Source organism: Aphelocoma coerulescens, chromosome 4, assembly GCF_041296385.1.
Source record: "Aphelocoma coerulescens isolate FSJ_1873_10779 chromosome 4, UR_Acoe_1.0, whole genome shotgun sequence".
NCBI lineage: Eukaryota > Metazoa > Chordata > Aves > Passeriformes > Corvidae > Aphelocoma > Aphelocoma coerulescens.
Window position 1 is genome coordinate 34140419 of NC_091017.1, and position 22534 is coordinate 34162952.

A 22534-nucleotide genomic window follows, 5' to 3' on the forward strand; every position below is an offset into this window, starting at 1 on the left:
ACTCTAAGAAAAATTTATATCTTGGTAAAAAAACCCTATCTGTATATTTATGTTCCAAAACACTGCTTTTAAAGGTCCAGAACCTAATGTCTTTGCTTGAGGCCAGAGTCGGGGACTTGAGATGCCTGCTCAGGTTTCTGCACCTCTGTGGCTCTTGGAGCTGGACTGCAGCTCAGGCCATGAAGCTCTTCTGCCATGCACTGATGAGGGAACAGTTTAGCATCTCTTATGCCTCGTCCCATACAATATCCAGACATGTTGTTTTTCCCTGGGACTGTCAGTCTAGGAGGTGTTTTTAAGCATGCCCATCATACTGTGTGTTCATAGGAGGATTTTGCTTTCAGAAAGGAAACCAATGTGCCTCAAAACTGAACTAAGCTGCAGCCACAGGGGAAAGGGTGTGCTGGGGCATGGCATGGGGAGCATGACTTGTAGCACCCTTCTTCTGAAGCTGTGTCATGCCACATAAAGTAAATCCCATTGCAGGTGGATGGAGTTGTGTGTGTGACTCAATACTGAGTGTCTAGGGCATTGAGCTGGAAAAATATGCATACACATGGGGAGACAGTTCTGGGCTGCAGTCCATGCATGAAGAAAGGCTTTTGCACTTTATGTTAAGCCAGCCATTTGTTAGGACACCTAGGCAGAACACAGAGACTTGTCTCCATGCTTCTTTGTTTTCCCTGGCCACAGTCATCATGATGGGTGTTTGTGCCTCCTTTCTCTTTCTCAAAGAGCCTTTAACTCAGTTTTTAAAAGTTTGCAAGCAAAATTTTTTATTTTTTTGGGTTCTTTTTCCTATTCAGCTGTATATTTGTGTCAGGTGTGGGAGCCATGCCTGCTGCTTTCACCCTAGATTTACTCAGATAACACTGGCCAGTGGGATGTTAGAAAAGGGGCTTGGGACATTGAGCAATCAAATGGCAGCTAGCGTGTGGATTCTCTTCTTGGCTCAGCCAGGCGCTTTCTGTACCTGAGGCACTTCATCCCCTTTAGACTTTTCATAGTCATTTGCAAAGAGGGGCTTGTGGGGGTGTGTATGCACAGTTTATGTTAATATTTGTCAAGTGTTGAGTGATCAACAGCAGTGTGTCCTCTTCCTGTAATAACACCAGCACTTTACTGGAAGTCTTTGGACAAATCTCTTATTAGAGTTGACTACTGTGATTAGCACATGAGGTTGCATAGAAGCTTTGGGCTAGACATGTGCTATGTGTTTGTCATCATACCTTTGCCCTCTCTGAGTGCAGGGAGCTGTGAAGCCTTGGGTGAAAGGGCTGCCACAGGTGGCATTTTCTTAGAAGCAGAAAATCCTCGATAAATCCTTGAAAGAGCAAGCAGGAATGGAAGCTGGGTTTGATGATTGCTGTCTTGGTGGTATAAATACTGCACAAAGCAAAATAAGGGAAAGAGGCCTTGACTTTGAGGTTTATACTATGTAAGTACTAATGTAATCAATATACATCACTGTTTTGGTAGTTTCCCCTTCACCAGCCTCTTGATTATTTAAACCAACGGGCACATTTGTATATTGTTTAGTATCCTCAGCTTTATGAATAACTATGGGACATCTTATCAGTGGTTAGAACAAATGTGCTAATAAGCACTTTCAAACCCAGAAGAATGGGTACTTCTGGTATCTTTTATTCTAACAAAAAAAAAAATCTTTCCAGTTCAGCATCTAGGCAGAAAAATGGCCAACCTAATTAGAAAAAGGTTTGTCAAGAGCAGGGAAAGCATTTCTCACTTTTTTTTGGCATACTGCAACATCAAACTTGTGAATTTTATGTAAAACATTCTGGAAAGAAACAGCCATTATGACAAATGTGTTATTAGTTCTAAATTAACATAACTAATGAGGTCCTCAGTTCAGTGTGAAAAAAAGTAATAAAGTGCTGCAGTGTGCAGCATTGTATTACCCAGTCTCTTTCTTCACTTGAGCAAACTTCTGCATGGTAAAGGCGAGAGCATTAATTGAGTGCAGGACCTGTTTATAAATCCTGAGTGCAGCTCAGGGTTTGACTGCTGCCACAACTGCTCATTCTTACCTTGTCTGTAATTAACTTCTTGTAGCTTGAAATGCTCCATGAAATGAAGGATGGTCTCTGTTTCAGAGAGGCTGCTCTGGCCTAAAGTAAAGAGACCAAACTCCTGCTGCATCTCAAAGTCCTTGCCTGGCTGTGTGGGCAGCCGGGGAATGAGCCAAAAGACTCATAGGATCAGTCTTCTAGGTAAATAACATTGTAGGCAAGAAGAGGATAAGAGGCTTGTGACTTTCCATAGGTTATTCCTTATGACAAATTTGGTACAAGCTCCACTGATCCCTGATGAAGGCATCCAGTGTACCGTCAAAGAGGAGCCTGGCTGCTACGTACAGTTATCTACATAAGTGTGCACTGGCACCTGTGGAGTGAATGTGGGCTTCACATATGAGTCCCACCAAATGTGGGACCAATCAAGAACCTGTTGGAGTCAGTGGGACCCTTGCTGTTAACTCCAGTGGGTGGAGCTCAGTGTCAACCTAGGGAGCAGGAGCACCTTCCACAGCAGCTCCTTCATGCCGTGTGCTCCCAGTGCTCTCCTTGTGCTGCCTCTGGCACTTGCTGGGTCACTCTGTTATCTGATTTAGCTCACTGAAGTGGCCCGAAAGTAAAAACATAAAAAGGAAATTAGAACTCTTTTGTTGGTTCCTGCTTTCTGGTGAGTCATGGCAGTGGAAGGAAGAGGTAATGGAGGGAAGGAGGAGTGGGGAAGCCTGGGATGGGAGCAAGGCTGAGGCTGGGGCAGCAGCAGGAAAATTAGGTAGGGAGAAGAGCAGCAGCCCTGGCTTGGTCACCAAGCTTCTAGGCTGTCTGGACTGCCTGTGAAACCACAACCAAATTCCTTATGTCAATGTCTTTTTGTTTCCAATCTAAACTTCATGTATTCCCTAAAATCTGATCTTGAATTTGAACATGCTGCACTACAGGGACTGAAGTCTACCAGTCATATAACATAGATGAATGCCTTTGAAAAACAAATCCTTAATCAAAGTTACACTCCATTTGTTTTTTAAGTTTTCATTTTTCCAATTTAGCAGCTGTTTCATTGCTATGAGAAGCAATAAGAGTTTTCTCATATTTTTGTTCTTGTGGGTCTTTTAAAACTGAATGTACCTTGTTATTAATGTCTTGGTGGAGGATATTTTCACTTATCTGCCCTGTACTTGTAGCTTGAGTCCAAGATTACATGTGAAGGGTTTTGGTGTCTTCATGCAGGAATTTGTGCATTGTTGTTTTGACTATTTGAACACTTCCATTGTAGTATTTCTTTCTCACTATACTGTTGTAATTATATATCAAGTTAGCTGAAGGCAGAAATTCTTTTTGTTCTGTTATGTCTTTTTTGTCAGCCTGCAGTTAATACACATTGACTTACAAAAACAACATCAATGAAATTATAGTTTCAACTATGTTGTAACTCTTCTTTTACATAGTCATGGAAAGAAAGCAAAACCAAGTTGCAAAATGTAGACTGCTTGAAAAGGCCAATTTCAACCTGAGAAAAATGAAGAAAAGCTACCTTCAGAAAAATGAAGAAAAGATATCTTCAGAAAAAATACACTATGTATGATAACAAGTCATTTATTTCTAAACAGGGGCTGTCTTTTGTCAAAAACACTGAAGAGGTCACTTTTCTGCTCAGACTTCCTCCTATGAACATTTAACCAAGGTAAGAAAGTCACTGCTGCAAATTACCTCTGCCACTCACGCAGTATTTTCCCTGTGGGATACCTTTTCTGTTTTAGTGTTTGTTCGTTTTTTTTAATGAATGAATCACCATCTCCAATAATAGTGAACTCCCCAAATTATCAGATGAGCTTTTTGAAGTTTGATAAGAAATATGTTTTCATTCTAGCATGGGTTTCTTCCAGAGTAAAACAAGACTTGTGGGGAAAGCTGGGCTTTTCCAACACTTCACCTCCGGAAAATGTCAGTGATAACTTGTTTTGAAATGGTTATTGGAATATATTCAAAGCACATTATCAAAATATTTTGTCTAAAACCCCCCAACCATAACTACTTTTGATAAAAGATTGTTTCAAAGCATGACTCAACAAACACACAAACCTCAAAGTGCAGAAAAGAGCAAAAAAATTAGCATTCTAGATTTCCTCCATAAAGATTTATTTTTTTTTTAAATAATACTTGCCACCTCTCAGCTCATTAATCTACTCAATGAGACAAGCAAAGGGTTATCTTTGGAAAGAGGTTCACCTCAGCTGTTTCTCTGGATTCACTTGTTGTTTCTTGGTACCATCTGTTTTTGACGCCAGCTTTGCTCATGTCCATTCTTTTCACATTTGCAGATCTCCCAGAAAGCTCTTCTATCCTGCTCTTTGTGTCTGCTCCTTCTAGGTACGTATGTGTCAGGTTCCTCATATTCATTCCTCTTTTGGCAAGCCAAAGAGAAATCATCCAGAGTAATTTAATCCACTGCTAGGTGCCTTTGCACAAGAGTTTGTCAAGTTCCTATGAAAAATCACTCTGGAAGCACAGCGTGCTTGCCTTTTGCTTTTTTTACATTTTTCACTCTACAAACACTAGGAAGAATTCAGTGGTAGTACAGCTGGGTATTTCTTACAAGTTGTTTAAGAAAACAGAACTTAGTATTCAGTCCCATCCTCCTGCTGGCTGCACAGCCACATGCAGGTAAATATTGCTGCATGCTTTCAGACAGAGACATGGGTGCGTATGCAGTGTTACATAACAGAGAGGGTTAATGTGTGCTGCAAAGCTGTGAAGAAAGTAAGCAGGCATTCATGTGTCAGGATAGGACAATGGGGTTTTTTGTTAAAAAAATCTGAAGGTCTGCTTAAGCCCTTCCAAGGTATCACACAGGTCACAATTACATCACTGATGATTTACATTTTCTGCTCTGTATCGTTTTCTCTTCTTGGCTTAGAGAAGCAAGTTAAAGCTAGATAAATGCTGGATGTGCTCAAACAGTGTGCATTCAGCTTCTAATGGCTTAATAACCACTTTCTTCTCTCTCGTTTGTCATCATTATTATGTGTCTGTTAACAAGAAACTGTTCAGCGGAATCACAGAAGAAGCTGCCTAATGTTTAACTACCAGATTTGTGAGAAGGAATAGGGTAGGATAGCAAGGAACAATTTTTAGAAGTGAGGAATAAACAGAGTCTTTAAAATTTAATTTCTTGCTGTCATCATCCTAATTATCAATGGATCTATTTGATGTCTCAGTTTAGAGAGTGAGAATAGTGCTGTTTTATGTCTGTCACAGTGATTAATGTCTTTCTTGTTAATAACCCAGTAATGTGTACAGAGTCATGTACTAAATCTATAGACTATGCTGTGCCAGAGCAATTATATGACATATACCCAGTTACATCAGTGGTGATGTTCTCTGTTTGGATTGCTGAAAAAGCAGACTGATGACAGGGTGTCTGCTGAACCAGATAGAAACCATAGCCCTGTGAACATACACTGAATTTAATACTAGTTGTTTACCTTCTATTCCCTACTCATTTTGGATTGCTTTCCTCATCACAGGAACCAACTTCTCTGCGCATTCCACAGGGCAGCGGAAATGGAGGGACAATAAAATCACAGCTAAGTGCATCATATTCATCATGTAATATCTCTGATCCTTTCTTGGAAATGGTAAGAGAAGTGGGGTATATCCCACTGAATTAATGTGGTTGTGCTCATATTACATGAACAATGGTTATGAAAAGCAGATATTAAAGCAAATCACTAAATTCATATTAATTTTAGTGGGATTTTGACCAGCCCTAAGCAGAAGCCTGTGGCTTTGAGGAATTGATATCTACATTTTCATTTCACTTTTAAACAATTCCAAGACTCCCGGCGTTCATTTTTTATATTGCAGCAAGCTTTCTCAGATGTATTTTCTCATGCTATGCAAGAAGGTGGCTGGAGTTTCAGAAGCAGATGAAAGAGAGCATTATCTACTTTCTTCCTAAAGGAGTTATTTCTTCAGCTGATCTTGTCTAGAAGAAACATTCAGATATGCATTGTTTGTGTCTGTGAAGGAGAGCAATCATAATTAATGTGGTAGCTGACATTAAAATACTATGCAATATCTTAATTTTTGGTTATTCATTGAATTAGAGAAGAGAGAGTAGAGAGTTAAATACATAATTGAAAAATTGCAAGATACAATAGATAATTATCTGACAGCCAATACAATTTACTTCACACCAACAACTCTCACCTGACCAGACTTTTATGGTCTAGGTTTCATTTTGAGAAATGTAGCACTCTGAAACAACTGACAAGTGATGCCAAATATTAGTCCTAGTAAGAAGTGTTGAAGATTATCATTTAGAAGGCATCACCAACACATTCTTCTCTTTTGGCTTGACTTACAAGTTACAGTAATTTAGGGTTCTTGTGAGACTATGACACCCTCACACTGAATATAATTCCATGCTGTGTTAGTGAAAGTCAGTGTTAATGGATTTGTGTGGTCAGAGTTACGGAATTAATAGTATTTAAGATTTGCTTTCCACACACAAATAGCTGGAACACTAAACTCTTTAAACATTTCTATGTATAGTTGGCATGCATAGCCTCCGTTTTGAGAAATTAGGGAGGAATTGAGTAGTCAAGATCCCACGATCTCTGTAGGAAAGTCAAATGCAGATTTTGATTCAGCTGAGTCCTTAGTGCATTCACCCCTGCAGAGCACTGTTTCTCACTGGTTGAAGGGATACATGTGAACCGTAGGTTTTCCCTCACTCAAGGATAGTTGTTGAACTTTCTGTGCATGGCTGAAGATGATGTACATAAAAGGGTGCAGGTTTGGACTGACAGCAAACATCTGTACTGGTTTTGTTTCCGTATAGAGGGAGCATGCACAGCTTTCTGTGTTACTGCCATGTGTTAATACTCAGTGTGCCAGTAACTCTTCCTCAGAAAAGATGCAGTTTGACTTTTGCACAGTATTTCTTAGGCTTTGGCATGCATGGGTTCACAAAACTGTGCCTTGGTGACAGGAATGAGATTTTGATCTGCTTCTGGCAGTGGACTTCCTGGGGCCCGGAGATCACAGTGCTGCTGTAGCAGCACTCTTTTAGGAGAAGAATTGTGTTTGTTGTGTTTTGTTACTTTTTCCCCTCTGTGAACCATAGGCATGCTAATTGGAAGGTATGTATCTCTGGTTAAAGGAGAAGATAAGCCCTGCTGTTTGTCTTTTTCATTTCCTTGTTTGGAAGTGGGAGTGCTGTGTGGAGCTGTGGATGATTTTGCTGATACATGCCCCAGTGCAGAGTACATACTTGGAAAGGTCCATTAGAGCTGAAATAAGCTTTTCAAGTTGACTAATGTGATCTTGAAGATCCTGTCCTATCTGCTGCTCAGCAGAAGTGAGTTTTGAGATTGGATACACAGGGTTTTTCTAAGACCAGTAACATATGACCTGTCTTTGCACATTATTTTGAAAAAACTCACACTTTAACACTGCAAGATACTTGCTTCTTGTTTTTACTTTGATATTTGGTGAGTTCAGTCGCTACAATTTAGTCTCACTGTCACTTTTCACAGATCTGTGGCAAAATGTGATTTTTTTGTACATCCTATAATGAATCAAAAGAACTGATGTGGTTCACTTTTGCCTATTATTTCACCTGTTTAATTAAATAAGTTAATTGTGATTGAAAATTCAGCAGAGACACCCAGAGATTCTTGTTCTCTCTGAAGCAATTGAGAAAATTCATTACTTGCCATCTCACCCAATGACATTTCGTCAGCTTGTCTTTTTTGAACATAACATGGATGCTGTAGGTTAGGAAACTTGTTTCACATGTACTACAGCAGCAATTAGTTTCAGGAGGAAGAAATATATAATTCAGGAAGCCTTTCATGTTTGATGTCTAAGAAAGGAAGTAGCCACCACGAGTTGTGGGCAGTGCTGACTAACTCTGAAATATAAAGTTTTCATATGTAAAGGTTTAAGGGATAAACTGTTTTTCTGTGAGTTTAGTAAATGAGTATATAAATGTAGTATGCTGAATTTTTATGCCAAAGTCACCTGAAAAGTCTTGGCCTCAGACCAGTAAGGCAAAAGGGAAAGCAGGAGAATCTCGAGAACTCTACAGAGACTCGGTTGGGTTTTCCCTGTGAGCCAGAGGATGATCTCTCAGTTTAAGGACAAAGCAGGTTTAATTTCTGCTGCTGCTCCTTCGTTGCAACACAAACTCATTGCTGGACATTAACACTCTCTCATCACTCTGCTCAGTGCTGTGGCTAATAACTATTTATGGAATGAACCCAACAGGCTGAGTCTTCTGCTTGGCTGATGGTGGTCTTAAAATGGAAGATATATTAGTGAGCTGATGATATCACTGCTTTTGTGCTGGTGAGTGTAGCTAGCCTTGTACTTTAATAGCTTGGTGGGAAACAGTTTAAAACTTATTTTGGCTGATCTCTGGGTGCCATTATAAACTTATTTAACTTCTATTCCCATTTCCAGACCATTTAGTTTTAAGCCTCTCATGTGGCATTCGTTAATCAGGATATATATAGAATCAGAAGCAAATGAGAATTAGAATAATGAGAACGGAATACAAAAAAAATCTGTGATTTTTCTATTCATACATTTTCATTTTATTACAGTAATGAAATGCTTAATAATGTACTCTTCAGCTGGTGTAATATATCTTGAGATGGTAGAATTAGTGCATATTTTGGAAAACCCCAATGACAATAAAAGGATACACAGTTTTATGACTAGGTAGCAAATTTGCAGTATCACCTTCATGCTAACTGCAGCTAAAATAACCTAACTAATGAGATAATATGAGATAACATATGGGAGTAAATAAAAAGGTGTTGGTTAGGTGAAGAAATGTTGTAAGTTAAGTACATATATAGTTCAAAAAAAATTACAGTTCTGACTCAGGCTCATGAAATTGTGGAAAGTGAGAGTTAAGGCTGCTTCTCTATACTTAATATGCCTTGGTCCCTTTCCAGCAAATATTTTATTATGTGAGCTGTCCCAGTGATTTTGGAATGTGAGAAGCATTGTGGACATCTCTGTGGGTTAGACAGTGAATTTTTCCCATAGATCTACAAGCAAGGACAAAAGTCCATAGAATGGGCAGAGAGAAAGTTCTTCAGTTCAATTTTTGGGCTGCTGTAGGCAAATAAGCTTTCTGTACAGCCTGCCCCCCTCGTATTAAGGCATGACTGAAATGTTTTATTTACAAATTTGGACTGTGGTTAGAGTTTGGACAGAAGATCTTAATTTTATGTCCCTAGAAAATGTTCTGTCATAGAGAAAGTTAATTCCACCCCTTCAGCATAGGCAGCCAGGCAAACCTGCAGTCTAAGCTCTCTTCTTTCTGAGTCAGATCAAAAGCTTTCCCCTATAACTGTTGAAATGGAAAGGTGAACTCAGTGTAGGCTGGTACCTCATTACTGAGCTATTCTGACATGATGCCACGAAAAACAAGGTTTGCTTCTGCTATGAGACAAAAGCAACAATCAAAGCTTTAAGAGCTGGCATAAAATTAAATGGCTGGTCAGTGCTTCAGATGGTGATGTTAACAGAGGATGCGGCTTTCAGTCTCAGCGCTTAAACGCTTCTCCTTGCTTCCGTAGCTGATTCCTCGTCATGCACGTACCTCATGCAGTTCAGTGCTCTCTTCTCACAGCTCCAATTTTTCTGCACACAGCCAGTTGGGTTACTGATTCATACAGCATTTCCTTTAGGTTGTTGTTCTGTTCCTGTATGCTTAGGGTGCCCAGTTTTCTCACTAACATCAAGAGGAATAAAAATAACCCAATTTCTTTAGTTGAATTGAGAGTAAGTGGTACATACCAGTCTCCCTGGCATCACTGGCTGTTCCGTGGCAAACAGAGTCGATATCTCTTCAGTTTGTCTGTTAACTGTACTCTGAAAACAAGTTCTTTTGTTTTCAGTTTTCTTTTTCTTCTTAGGTTGAAACAAAATACCTTTATACTTACCACCAATATCTCCCAAGGCTTAGGGAAAATTAGCAAGGTTATAAAATCTACAGTATGTGTGGTTTGCTGTTGCAGCTGCACTTTAAAGGAAAAGTAGTATACTCACTTGTCCTCCTTAGAAAAGCATCTATAAATTAGCACTCTTTGAAAAGTTCTTGATGCCTAGCACAATTTCTATATGTTACAGTCAAAATATGGGCATTCCATTTTTATCACTTCAATCAATTTAAACAGTCTTGCCAAAATCTGAGTGGTCTCTGCTCCAACCTTTTTCTTTATAACATTTTCTGACCTCGTCTCTTCCCTCTAAGGGTCTGAGAAACGGGGTGCCTGAGAGGTGCAGAGTCCCCACAGTGACTCAGTGACTTTGGAAGGGTCGGTAAGGCCAGCTATCCATATGGCAAGGGTGAGGGGGACCTGGCTGGATGTCCTGCATCCTGAACGGTTCCCCCATGTCTGGTTGGGCTGAAGACCATCATGCCTTCAGCAGGGATGAGATTGTCTCCTTCTGGGTGGGTGCCTTTGGAGTGTTTGTGCCTTCACTGGAGAGCCTGCATCTCTGTTTCCATCCATCTCACTGGGATGAGTAATTCCAGTGCTGGAATAATTGTTTATCCAACTCTCTTCAGCTCAGTTGAGGGGTTAAGGGCATACTTAAATGCAGCACGTTACTGCCTTCTTGCAGTACTAAGAAAGAAGAAAAGCTTAAGGCAAGTGAGAAGGATTTGTGTTAACTTTGTTGCCAGGGAGTTTTTCTTAAATTCTCACCTTCCATAATATCTGAGTAAAAATAATATTGAATGTATTAAATCTTCAAGTTTCTTACTTCTTCTTCATCAACACTAGGATGAAGCAGTTTACAGTCACCAGAAATGCACATGAGCAAGGCAGAGATATTAGAGCTGTTCTTGTCCTTCCATGCCCTGTCCCCTGTGTTTCTTAATCTGCATGTGCAAATTAAACTTAATTTATCACCATGTTGTGGTGACAGCAGGCAGGATCAGAACACTTTAAAAACACGTAGCACCATATTAACATCAGAAACAGATTCTTCCCCAGAGAGGAGAGAAGATTTTAAAGAATGCAGAAAGATGCCACAGGGCTGTAATCCTTCTTGCTGCACAGAAAACTAGCGATTGTTGTCGAAACACTTAGAGGGGGAGGTGTGTCCAATAATCTGCAGAACATATGTAGGATAAGGCTTTCAACTGGAGATGAGAACTTGAAATAAACAACATTAGAGAAAAAAAAATGGCAAAAGAAAAAAGAGAGGGAAGATGTTGTATGGTAATAACTCCATGTGACTGCCCAGAGAAGTGAACTGCTCCAAGGAGTATCCCTCTGGATGCAGATCCTCTCTGCTACAGAGGGCTGCAGACTCTACCCACGTCCCCATGCTCTCTTTGCTTGCCATGGTGTGTTTTTGCAGGGGTTTCAGCTGCCTCCTTGTCCCTTCATGGAATACTAGCACGTATCCTAGGATCCGTGAGGGCCATTTGTGAAGACAGCCCGTGGTCCTGATTTAGTAAAGCTCTTAAACACCTGCTTAAGGGATTTGCTGATTTGGATGCTGTGCTCTCCGCTGGCTCTCTCCACGTCTTCTGGCTCACTGACTGTTTGGCTCTGCAAATGCTTTAGGATGCTCCCGCCATCGAAAGTTGGCCTCTGCAGCATTAGAAGTGGGGCAGGCATGCTAGCCTTGCCTTGGCAGGTAGGTCTTTTCTCTGTTAATTTGTGATGGGAGATGAGCTGGCTGCCCCACGCTCATCCCAGCAGGTAGGAGCATGCTGCGGCACGTGGGGCCACAGTGCATCATCCTGTCCTGCCAACAGTCCCATAGAGTGTGGTCCCCAGCCTTCTGCCTGCCATGTGCCTGCCAGTGGCACTGCTCTCCAGGAGATGACCACCCATCCCATGGACTTCACTCCAGTGCTATCACCCCCTGCTCAGAACAGCCTTATGTTGCAGAGGGTCCCCTACAGGGGTATGCCTTCTTTTGGTGGCAGTGGGGAAAGGCATGAGAAAAGGCTTCACTGAAGTGAAGTTTTGCTTTAGAGACATTTCTGCCTTAACCTGATTTCATGTGGGGGGGTTGTCTTTCCCATTGGGGGTGGGGGGGGCAGGAGTGGGATTTCAAAGCCTTTGTAAATATGACAGTTTTAAAGCTTGCTGTCTGGATGAAAGCCTTAGACATCACTTTTAAATGCTGAAATTTCCAGTCTTTGAGAGCACCTAAGTGATTTAGGACCCCAGGTCTGCGGGCTTTGGCAGGAGTAATTTTCAGTGCTCTTAAGTCACTGTTCTTTTAAATAAAGTTTTACTACCTTAGGATCTTTTCAATATATTAGCCTTGCTTCTATATTAAACTTCAGATGGCAAAATCCTCATAAATGTTTGTATTCCTGCAGAGACTGGGTAAAATGAGTTTATTTTTTTGGTCCTGCTTTGCTTCATCCAAGAGACCCCAACTGGGAGAATTTGGAGATCCCCATTTCTTATGTTTTTTCCAGCCCAGAGGTGCCCCTGCCTGCAGCAGTGATGCTCTGCAGGGAAATGCAAACTTGCCAGGCTTTGCTTACCTCAGCCCAGCATGTGGTTCAGCTCACTGAGAGATGCACAAGTCTGACACACTTTGGAGATTGTCCAGGAGAGATGTATTGCCTGGCAGAAGCAGGACACACATCCTTCCTGCACTGCTTGTGATTTGTGTGCCAGGCCTCAGGCTCCTTTGCTGAGACAGGTGCTGGTGCTCTTCATACAGCCACTGCTCCTTCCTCCCCGGGGGCAGGGCAGGAGCAGAGCCTGGGGCCATGCCAAAGCCTCTTTGCAGACACCTGTACCAGCAGGCCAAGGTGCAGTTATATTTTCTCCACCGGGATTGGGATCCACACAGGCTTGTGTGCCCATGGATGGACTGTTGGTTCACTGTGCCACAGTGCATCCAGACTTCCCCTGGGAGAACCTGAATTTGGGTGTTTGGAGAAACTATGCCCAAAAGCTAGCACGGTGCCCCAATACCCCTTTAAAAGGGGTATTTCTGGTCTCCACAAATAAGTTGATAAAGAAGCCCAAATTAGTGGGATTATTTTGTTTGGAGGTTTTCTAATAGGGTTGAGGAACTTTGTAAGGGGCAGACTCAGGGCTTCTGTTAAATCAAGCCTCAGGTTTGGATTTTCTATCAAATCGTGCTGGAGCAGGGCAGACAATACAGGGTTAAGTGCTGCAGCTGGGTACTGTTGCCCTGCACAGTGCTGCATTGGAAAAGGGAGGGAGCAGAAAGATACGCCTGAAACTATTCTGCAGACCAACATGTCTGCTAATTCACCTGCAAGAAGCAAACCACTTCAAGGGCTTCACTGAAGAAAGAAATATTTTTCCCTTAAGAAGCTTTAAAATAAAGGGCCCTCTTGACAGAGAAGAAATCCTGGTGATTCAGCTGAGCAGAGTGCAGTGTACTCAGCAAAAAAAAAAAAAAGGAAAAAAATGAAAGTGTTAGCAGAGCCTTGATTATTGGTGACAGAGGAGCATTAGCCAAGTTATAATGGATTGTCAAACTAGGCTTGTGTTTGCTTAGCCTCCCAAGTTCTTTGCACTGAGTCAACATCTAGACATCTGGGATGGGAGGGGGGGGGAGTAGCATTTTGTTAAAAAAAAAGTGAAAATCAGTTGAATTTATGTTTCTATTCTAACGAAAGAAGTGTTTAAAAGGAAAACATACCTTTCAGAGTGAAGCATTTGTTTTTGTTCTCTACAAGTGCTTGTTTGAATTCATGTTTGTTAAGGGGCTTGTAGTTAGTAAATCATGGAGGTTTCCCTTGGTAACATAAAAATAGGTGTGATTGGAAAATTTGTAGTGAGAAAATAATACTGCCTTTCACCCACTTGGACTTGACTTGGTGAGATATTTGAAAACCCGTTTTGACTTAAAAGTACATTTCTTTAAGAAAAAAAGTACCATTAAGACAGAAATTTTCCAGGAAGACACATAGAAATTGCAGCAACAACACCATGAATCATGTGTCCACCCAAGGACACAGCCATTCCCAAGTGGTGGTGCTTACTGGTGAGGGAAACACAAAACACTTGAGTATGAAAGCAATAACAGCTTGGAAAACAAAGACAGATTTTCTGTAGCACACATAATTTAATTTTCCAGCCTTGTCCTTCTGTACACTAATTCAGTCACTTCTTACATTTAGGACCCCACGGCTTTGATAGGCACAGCCCTGGTGCCCTCTTGTCATTGTATTTGTGTGTGAAAATAGTTGTGCCCAGCTTTATACCACACTGCAACCTGTGCTGGTCAAAAGCCCAGGGGAGCAAATGGACAGACAACAGCCAGCTTGAGAAGGCTTTGGGTCAGGTCCTGGTGCTAATGCAAAAAGGAACGATACTTCTGAATGCAAAGGTTTGTCTTTGTCCCGTGCTGCTCCCTGAGGAAGCTGGGAACGGTGCCGTATTTTCACACACCGACAGGAGTGCGCAGGCAAGAGGAGGCAGACACAGACATTGGGATGAAGATTTGGCTTTAGCCCTCCAGTCTCAAGTGAGGCTTTTTGAGGGCCTTTGCGTGGTTACAACGGATGACTGCAGCACGGCTGATAGAAATATTCCACTGAAGGTGCATCTGCTGATACCTTCAGAAAATTCTGTGCCTTTTGGTTTCATCCAGTTAGCCAGCAAGGGATTTCCTTGGGAGTCACTATGCTACTGCATCTAATTTTGAACAGAAAATCCTGTTGGTGACAGAGTCCCAACATTTTGTTTTGGTGCTGTATATGTGGGCAGATTTAGTAACTTGCAAAATTCAGTACATCATAATCAGTTTCTGGGTCACTGAAGAGACTTGGCAAATTTTTGTTGTACTTTGTAATATGCTTTTTCTGTTTTAAGTCAAACCAGAGAGAGAGCCTAGACTTTGAGTGTTCTGATTTATTTCATCTGTTTTTAGAAGATATCTTTGGTTTTGTTGTACATAGGGAAAAGAAGATCCTGGTGGAACATTGCACTCATAAAGCAACATCAAAAAAGAAGAAACAATTATGAAACGGGAATATTTGAAGACATGGTATGTCAGTCATTTAATCTGCATCCAAATTAAGCTATTTTTAAAGTAGTATGTTCTTTCTAATTCTGCTACACTAATAAAGAAGGTTTATTCAGCAAGGGTTAACTTTCTCTTGTGCACAAGGATCTAATTCATTTAAATCCCTGTTGAGTTTTTAGCACACAAATGAAGTGTTATGTGGTTATGCTGGAGCACTTGGCATTGGGTGAATTTTTCCCATCGTAATGTTGACTTACCAGACATGTGCAAAGCCTGTCCACCTCACTGTGGCTGTGCCTGTGGAGCAGAAGGCAGCACTGTGAGCAGCCCTGATGTGGATGGAGCAGTCCAGGTCTATGTGCAGTGACCCTCCTGCCACTGAGGAGGACAGTGCATTTTGCTGGGTAGATGACCTGACCCAAGACACTCTGTATTTTCCGAACTAAGGAGTTTACAGATCTTGCAGACCTGGGAAGACTGAGAAAATGCTTGCGAAATTTAAACAAAACTGAGCATCTTCACACGCTGTAGGTGGGGACTTTGGTACATGCAGACTGCTTTTGGTAGCTGCAGGGACTTTATGCTGTCAAGTATTTTAGAGTGATGACATTCAAGACTAGGATTGCAGTTCTGATGTATGGATCACAGAGATTCAGGGGTAATACCAAGCCTCGGCCTGTATTGTAACACACCTTAGCAATAACTGAAGGTGAAAAGTTGGTTTGCATGTGGCATGTTGAGTCCCACCCTGATATATGGCAAAATAATAGAAACATAAACAATTCTGTAAAGACAAGGGTGTATGTGGGCTTCTTGTTGTGAAAATACACATTATTGTAAACTTACCCAATTGATTGGGAAGAGAGGAGACACTAATACTTCATATGCCAATGCTGGGCTGGTTTTCATTTGCCAGGCCTTCTTTGTACTCTTTTGGCAAGGTAAAAGTCTTTGTATGGTTGAAAATATAAATTGCACATCAGAAAAGGCTTTTTTTTACAATGCCAAACTAGTATAAAAGGGACTTAGTGTGGAGAGGGCCAGACTTATTGTTTGCCTTTCCTTGGCCTTTTCTCATCAACACAAACCAGCTTGTTCTGGAACTTTATCAACATATGGACTGGAGTTATAATTTGGTTTGGACTGTTCTTTTTTTGGAAGGAAGTGTTGATGTTTCCAAAAGAGTGACTTTCTTAGGGTGTTGAAGCAACACATGCTTGTCTTCTGTGCTGTTCTTTATAAATGTGCAACCAGGTATTTACAGTATCTGTGCTTAGCAAATATCTCTTGACTGGGAAATTTTTGCCTACATGGTTGTGCTACAGGCACAGGAAGTCTTTAAAGATATTATGTTAAAAAAAAAGCATCCTAGTTTGTGAAATCAATAGAAGTCTTTCTTCTGGTTAAATTTTCAGTCCTGAAAGTTAAGTAATTAAGACAAGGTGGTGTTAGGTCATAGGTTGTCCTCGATAATCTCAAAGGTCTTTTCCAACCTAGTTGATTCTGTGATTCTGTGAAGATTAAAAGATAGTTTTTCATGAGAGTTTTAGGGTGAGTTCCATGTTCATTGCATATTCATTTGAATACTCAATAAACTGAATTTAGTCTGAAAACCTAACCAGAAGCATGATGGGGATTTAATTCTCAGTGGTAACATTGCATGCAGGAAGACAAATGTAAATGAAGGGAGTAAAAATTACATCTGTTTTTGACCAGACAGTCCTGTGTTTATAGCTAGACACTCATCATACTTGCATTTTCATATGTTTTGTTTTCAGTGTTAACTTGAAAGAATATGAATCATGCAGAGGGCAAAGATCGAGGTAATTGTCCTGACACTGAATATTTTACTGTAGGATTCACAAACCACTTACCCTCAGCAGTACGAAAATATTTTCATTGCCTTTAGGCTGTTGTGTTGTGAAAGGTTGCAGTGTAACATGTGTGTCCTACTTCCTGATTTCTCCATGGACTAATCCAAAAAGTCCTTGAAAATTTAGAATGCTCCTTTTTAATGTCACAGTACTTTGGAGTCACTGTCTCCTTGATAAATCTCTGTCTCTCCCCCCTTACTGATAAATTACCAGTGTTTGACATAAAAGTACACCTTAACTGTTTTTTATTTCAGTATTAGGCTATGGAAAAAAAGGAGTGATGCTTTAAGGTGGAGCAAAAAAATAAGGAATAAAAAATACTTTGACTTTTGTCATTATCAATATTATATGGCAATATTCACCTACTTCAAGATTTTGCTGTACAGTGGAAGTGAAGTCTCTGCCAAGTGGGCAAATTGTTCCTGAGCTATGTAAGATCAAAACCTGTTAGAAAAATGAATGGCAGCAAGCAGCCTGACATTGTTATACTGTTGATGATGAGGAGGGTGCATCTAGTTTTTGTTGTCTAAAAGCTAACTGCCGAGTGATGTGCTATTTTAGCCACTAAAAGCTTCTCTGAGTGTGGCTTGTCATAGAATTATTCTTATTTTCCTTTCAAGCTGCATTCTCTTCTGATATGTAGATGAACCTCATTGGCTAGGGATACTTACACCCAGATCCATCAGTCCTTCAGTGCTCAACATCTCCACACCTGACTTGTGAGCTCCTGGCACTGGAAACAGAAAAAAGAAATCCAGCTTGGAGACCTAAGTTCCATATTCAGTGAATATGCAGAAATCAGCATATGAGAACAAGATAGGCTATTGCAAAATGTTGTCCATAAATGTCAGAAATGAGAATTGCTAAGAACTACAAAGAAATAACATAAATACAAACCACGTAGTAGATGGAAAACTGAGATACTCTATAGATATATCCAGAAGGCTTAGATTTTGGAACAAACATTGTTGGGAAGTAGCCGAATTGCTGTCACTGAGGTCTTTCAAGAGATTAGACAGAATCTAGGAGGGACAGTTTGGGCACATTGGAGCTTGATTCAAAAAAAGACAGCACTTATTTAATGGAATGAAAATACAAAAATGTCATGCTGGAAAAGATTTCATAAGATTCACTTATTTGGTCCTTCTATGGACATACTGACAGCATGGTTGCAGTAGGGATTGGCTCTAGCTATTTTGTGAACAGGCTGATATTAGAAATCCATGAGCAATTCAAAATAATTGTGATGCTTTTGAAACCAAATACTGATTTTGTTTTCTTCTGAGCTAAAAGACTAATACACCATGAATTAGTGGTAGGCCCCTTGCTGTACTGGGCCTTGTAACTTTTGGTGTCTCTAAACTGGGGAGGAAAATGCTGTCTTGATGAGCTCTTATGTAAACAACAAATATTAACATACATAAAAATATTTACCAAACTTGTGTCTACAAAGGTATAATTGCAGGCTAGACTGTCCTCAGCTAGTTGCTATGGACAAAATATCCTGTTGCATCCCTTTTAAAATCAGTGCATTTCTTTTTCGGCTGTATGCTTCAGATGAGTTCCACATGTACTCCAGATTTCACAAATTCATCATTGGTGTCTTATTATCACTTGAAGTTGCGTCACAGTTAGGCCAGATCCAGGATTCTCATTTGTTTTCCATAGCATGGATCACATTTTAATACAGAATGTCTTGTGTATCTCTCCTCTTCCCATTCTGCAGTTGTGAAACGCCCTTGTGGTGTGGATAATTATTACATCCATGGAAAAGTGAAGTTAGGAAAGTATTTCATGCAACTTTAGCTTCATAACAGTTTAACAGCTGGCTCTCCCCAGCCCCAGCACTGTGTGACTGGCCAGTTCTCCACTGCAGGCCATTTCTGAGAACATCTGACAGTATCCTTTTATAGTATTTCACTTCTAACTTGTCTGTCTGAGTTCATTAGTGGTTGTTTCTAAGGATTCTGCCTTCCTTGAGTGCTCTGTCCCTTTCCATCTCTCTTTTCCTCTCTGCTGACAAGACCAATGCTAGAAAGCAGTGTGAAAGGCAGCACCCTCCAAGTCACAGGTTACTGACACCATGGGTGGTTCAGGGGCTAGAGGAGAGAGACCACAGGCCAGTCCAGGCTTTTCTTCCAGAAAACTGGAAGAAGGTCTGGTCAAGTATTCCTCACTATCCCCACTTTTTGAAAAAGGATTTAATTTTCAGCCAAACACCCACCTCTAAGGAAACTGGTTGTGAGTCTCTTAAAAATGCTGGTTAAATGCAACTTGGCAATAAATCATCACGGAGCATCTCTTGACAAACAAGAGATGGTACTTGCAACTTGCACTGAATTTCATTCCTATTGTAGCTGAACTTGGGGGAATGATACTAATATATTTGGGGCTGAGAGAGAGCTGTTTTTCAGAGGTGTGTATGGACCTCCCTCTTCCTTTCCATACAGTTTATTCTAGTGTGTTTTCCACTCTTTCAAAGATGACTAACAGCATGGGAGACTCCCTCCATAACCACTTAGAGCCATTTTCTGGCTCTGCTCAATAAAATATGCTAGCCAGGATGAATACATTTTAATAAGCCAATTTAACCTATGGGGTTTGTATGGTCATTTAATGTTTCTCTCCCTTTTTCCTCATGAAGAGGTGCTGCCTGCTCATTGTTTGAAATCAGACTCTTTGAGGATAGCTTAAGGGGTTAAACTGACCAAGTTTATTTTGTTTGGTCATTAGGATTGTACAGAACACAATACAAATGTGTACATTACCAATCCAAAATGAGTGCTCTGTTGCTTTGATTACAACAACAGGGATTAATTAAGCTCTGCCAGACATATTACTGCATTTGTATTTGTACACATTTACTGACAATTATAGCCATTGTCACAGATGGATTGCAGGACTGGATGGATGACTGGTCTGGCCCCAGAGGGCATTTCTCATGAGCTTGTGTTGTTAAAGCCCTCAGAAGCTCAGGAGCATTCCTGCATGCCTTGTACCAGGGCATCCCTAAGCAAAGATGTGCTGCCAGCTCTACTTCAGCATGTAGCACCTGGGAGCACCACCATGCCACTGCCAGGTGAGGCATCTCTCATGGGAATAGAGTTCACAAGCATGCTGTTTAATTGAACTATAAAACATTATGGACACTGGCTAAAAAGACACCATTTTGATGTATTGGGATGTCTTGCTTCCTCAGTCTTTCATAAAATCGCTATAGAAGCTAAAAGTAAAGGTTCTCTTGGAAGTGTGATGTGAAGGAAAAAAGCATTCTGCATTTCAGCCGTTCTTTAATGAAATCTAATATGTGGATATTACGAGAGGAGATGGCATCGTGGGGTAGAAAGTTCTTAGAAGGCCAAACCCACTGTGAAAATCTGTTTCAGTACTAACATGGAAGCATGAATTTAGTTGCACAATGGTTACTCACCAGTTCTGAAAAAAACATAGAAATTGTTTCCAGGTTCAAATTAGACAAAACAATGTGTGCTCTGTGACACACTGGTCCTCAATTTTATGGCAAGAACCTCCAGTTTCTTTGGCAGTTCAAAGCAGAGCTCTACAGTGCACTGAAAATTTTGTGGCAGCTTCATAAACACTCCCAAACTCTGGAATATATTGAACAGTGAGTGATTTGATTACACATATTAAGTGGATTGAAATTGCTCCTTGTATATGGTTTAAATGAGGCTTGATCTGGGGTTTTGGCATGGTGAAGATGGAAGGAGCTTGAGACAGAGAAGGGAAGATCTTCAGTGTATACACTGAAGCCAGAGGACTTGGAAGAGGGGTTTTGGGGATTTAATGAATACAAACTCTCCCTATTTTTTCTATATTTGCTGTGAGCACTAGTTTTGTCTACTGGATGATGGGTGGGCAGGAAGTGTAGGGTGTGCACTGGGTGACCTGGAAGATGAGCAGGTGTTCTGCAGAAACAAAGGGTTTGGCCCAGGCACTTCAGACCCAGACAGGGCTGTTCTACTTGGATGGAGCTCTTCTGGGATGTTGTAGCAAATAAGGTAAGGTAGTCATTGAAGCAGTTTCTGGGCAGTGTTTGCTAATCTAGATACTTAAAATGACAAATACATTGAAAGCTGAAATTTGTGTTGAAATAGTTTTCTTCTCTCTTTTGGACCAAGTAGGTTTTTAGATGATAACTGGCATATCAGCCAGTGCAATTCCAGGGCAAAGAACCTTCAAATTTGATTATGTCTAAGTTTTAGGACCTTTCTGTCACATAACTCAGTGCAATCGATGGCTTATCTGAACCTTTTGTTGAGGTCTGTAACTGGAGACAAGAGCATTTCCAAACTTAATATATTTCACCCAATTAGAAGCAGGGTCTAAAAAAATCCCCTCTTTTCAACAGTCAAATAAGGAGGGGATGGAGGTAAAACTAGTCCATGTATTATCTCAGACTACAGGATACTTTGCTTTTGTTTGATAATGAGACTATATTTTGTAGGGCAGACTGTGGGAACAAAGGTAGCCAGGGGTAACTGTGGAAGTGCAAATGAGTGTGTGTGCAATTGAAGAGTAGCTGGATAATGTCCATCTCATAATAGCCCAAGATATGGCAGAGGAAATTGCAGGTCTGGTAGAAAGGATTTTTAATAAGCTATGAACTCCAAGGCAGCACTTTATGGTTGGGGGATAATGCCTGTAACACCCTCTGTTGCAGGAAGGGAAAAATGATCTGGGCAGCTCGTTAGTGTCACTTCAGTAGTATGCAGAGATTTGAAACAATAGAGAACAAAGATAGGCAAGTGAAGAATGTAAAAATTAAAAGCAACTGGAGTTTTTCAAAGGTGAATTGTACCAGGTTAGATGATATTTCTCTTTTACAAGGTAATTCCTCTGCAAAGGAAGCGAAGTGTAGAGATTCAATCTAGCAGGGCTTCAGTGCCACTGAGCTGTGCAGGAGCCTAAAATAACCTGAGGGAGATAAGAATTTGTAGGCAGACTCTCAAGTGGTAGGGGACAGTTTCAAGAAGAGGCCACAGAGCCACCACCTGAAAGGGCAAGGGTTGAGCTGGAGGAAGAGAGCCATGGCATTCCTCCTGCAGCATCTGGAAAGCGTTCCTGTTTAATTGTGCCATTGATGACTTTGTCACCAGAAGTCACAGCATGCTAAAGCACAGGCTGAGGAAACCAGCTGGGAGTTGTTGTCTGCTGAAAGAAGGTTTGAAATAATATCCCAGCAAAACTAGATGGACCTTCTGGATGGTGTGTGAGCAGCTGGACAAAATACAGCAAGGCAAAGGGCAAGGTGAAGGAAGTTAACACCTCAGTACACATTCCTTTGATGGGACATCCTAGTGTAACCTCCTATGCTGAGTAAAAGTTGCTTGCTTTATTAAACAGTCTTTAATTAGGTGATCCCAAGCTACTGCTTCTCATAGCATGTCAACTGAGTTCCATGTAAAGACTGCTAAGGCTGAGATTACTCTGAGAGCTAGAGGTGGATCAGGCAATTTGTTTGTTTGTTTGTTTTTTTAATTGCTTTTTCTTCTGCAGAAGTTAGAGGTATGGACTGTATGAAGGGCAATGCAGAAAGATAATGATTAATGCATTTAAACACTGTTGAATAGCTACATCAGGAACTTTGTCTCTAATGGC

The 22534-nt window shown here is 40.8% G+C and overlaps 1 long non-coding RNA gene across 1 annotated transcript; it reads left to right on the forward strand.

The window, feature by feature from the left end:
* Positions 1 to 3638: 3638 nt before the first annotated feature.
* Positions 3639 to 5785, forward strand: LOC138109017 (uncharacterized). The gene is made up of 3 exons (XR_011150202.1): positions 3639 to 3711; positions 4349 to 4397; positions 5555 to 5785. It is a non-coding gene; the product is annotated as an uncharacterized lncRNA (long non-coding RNA).
* Positions 5786 to 22534: the final 16749 nt, after the last annotated feature.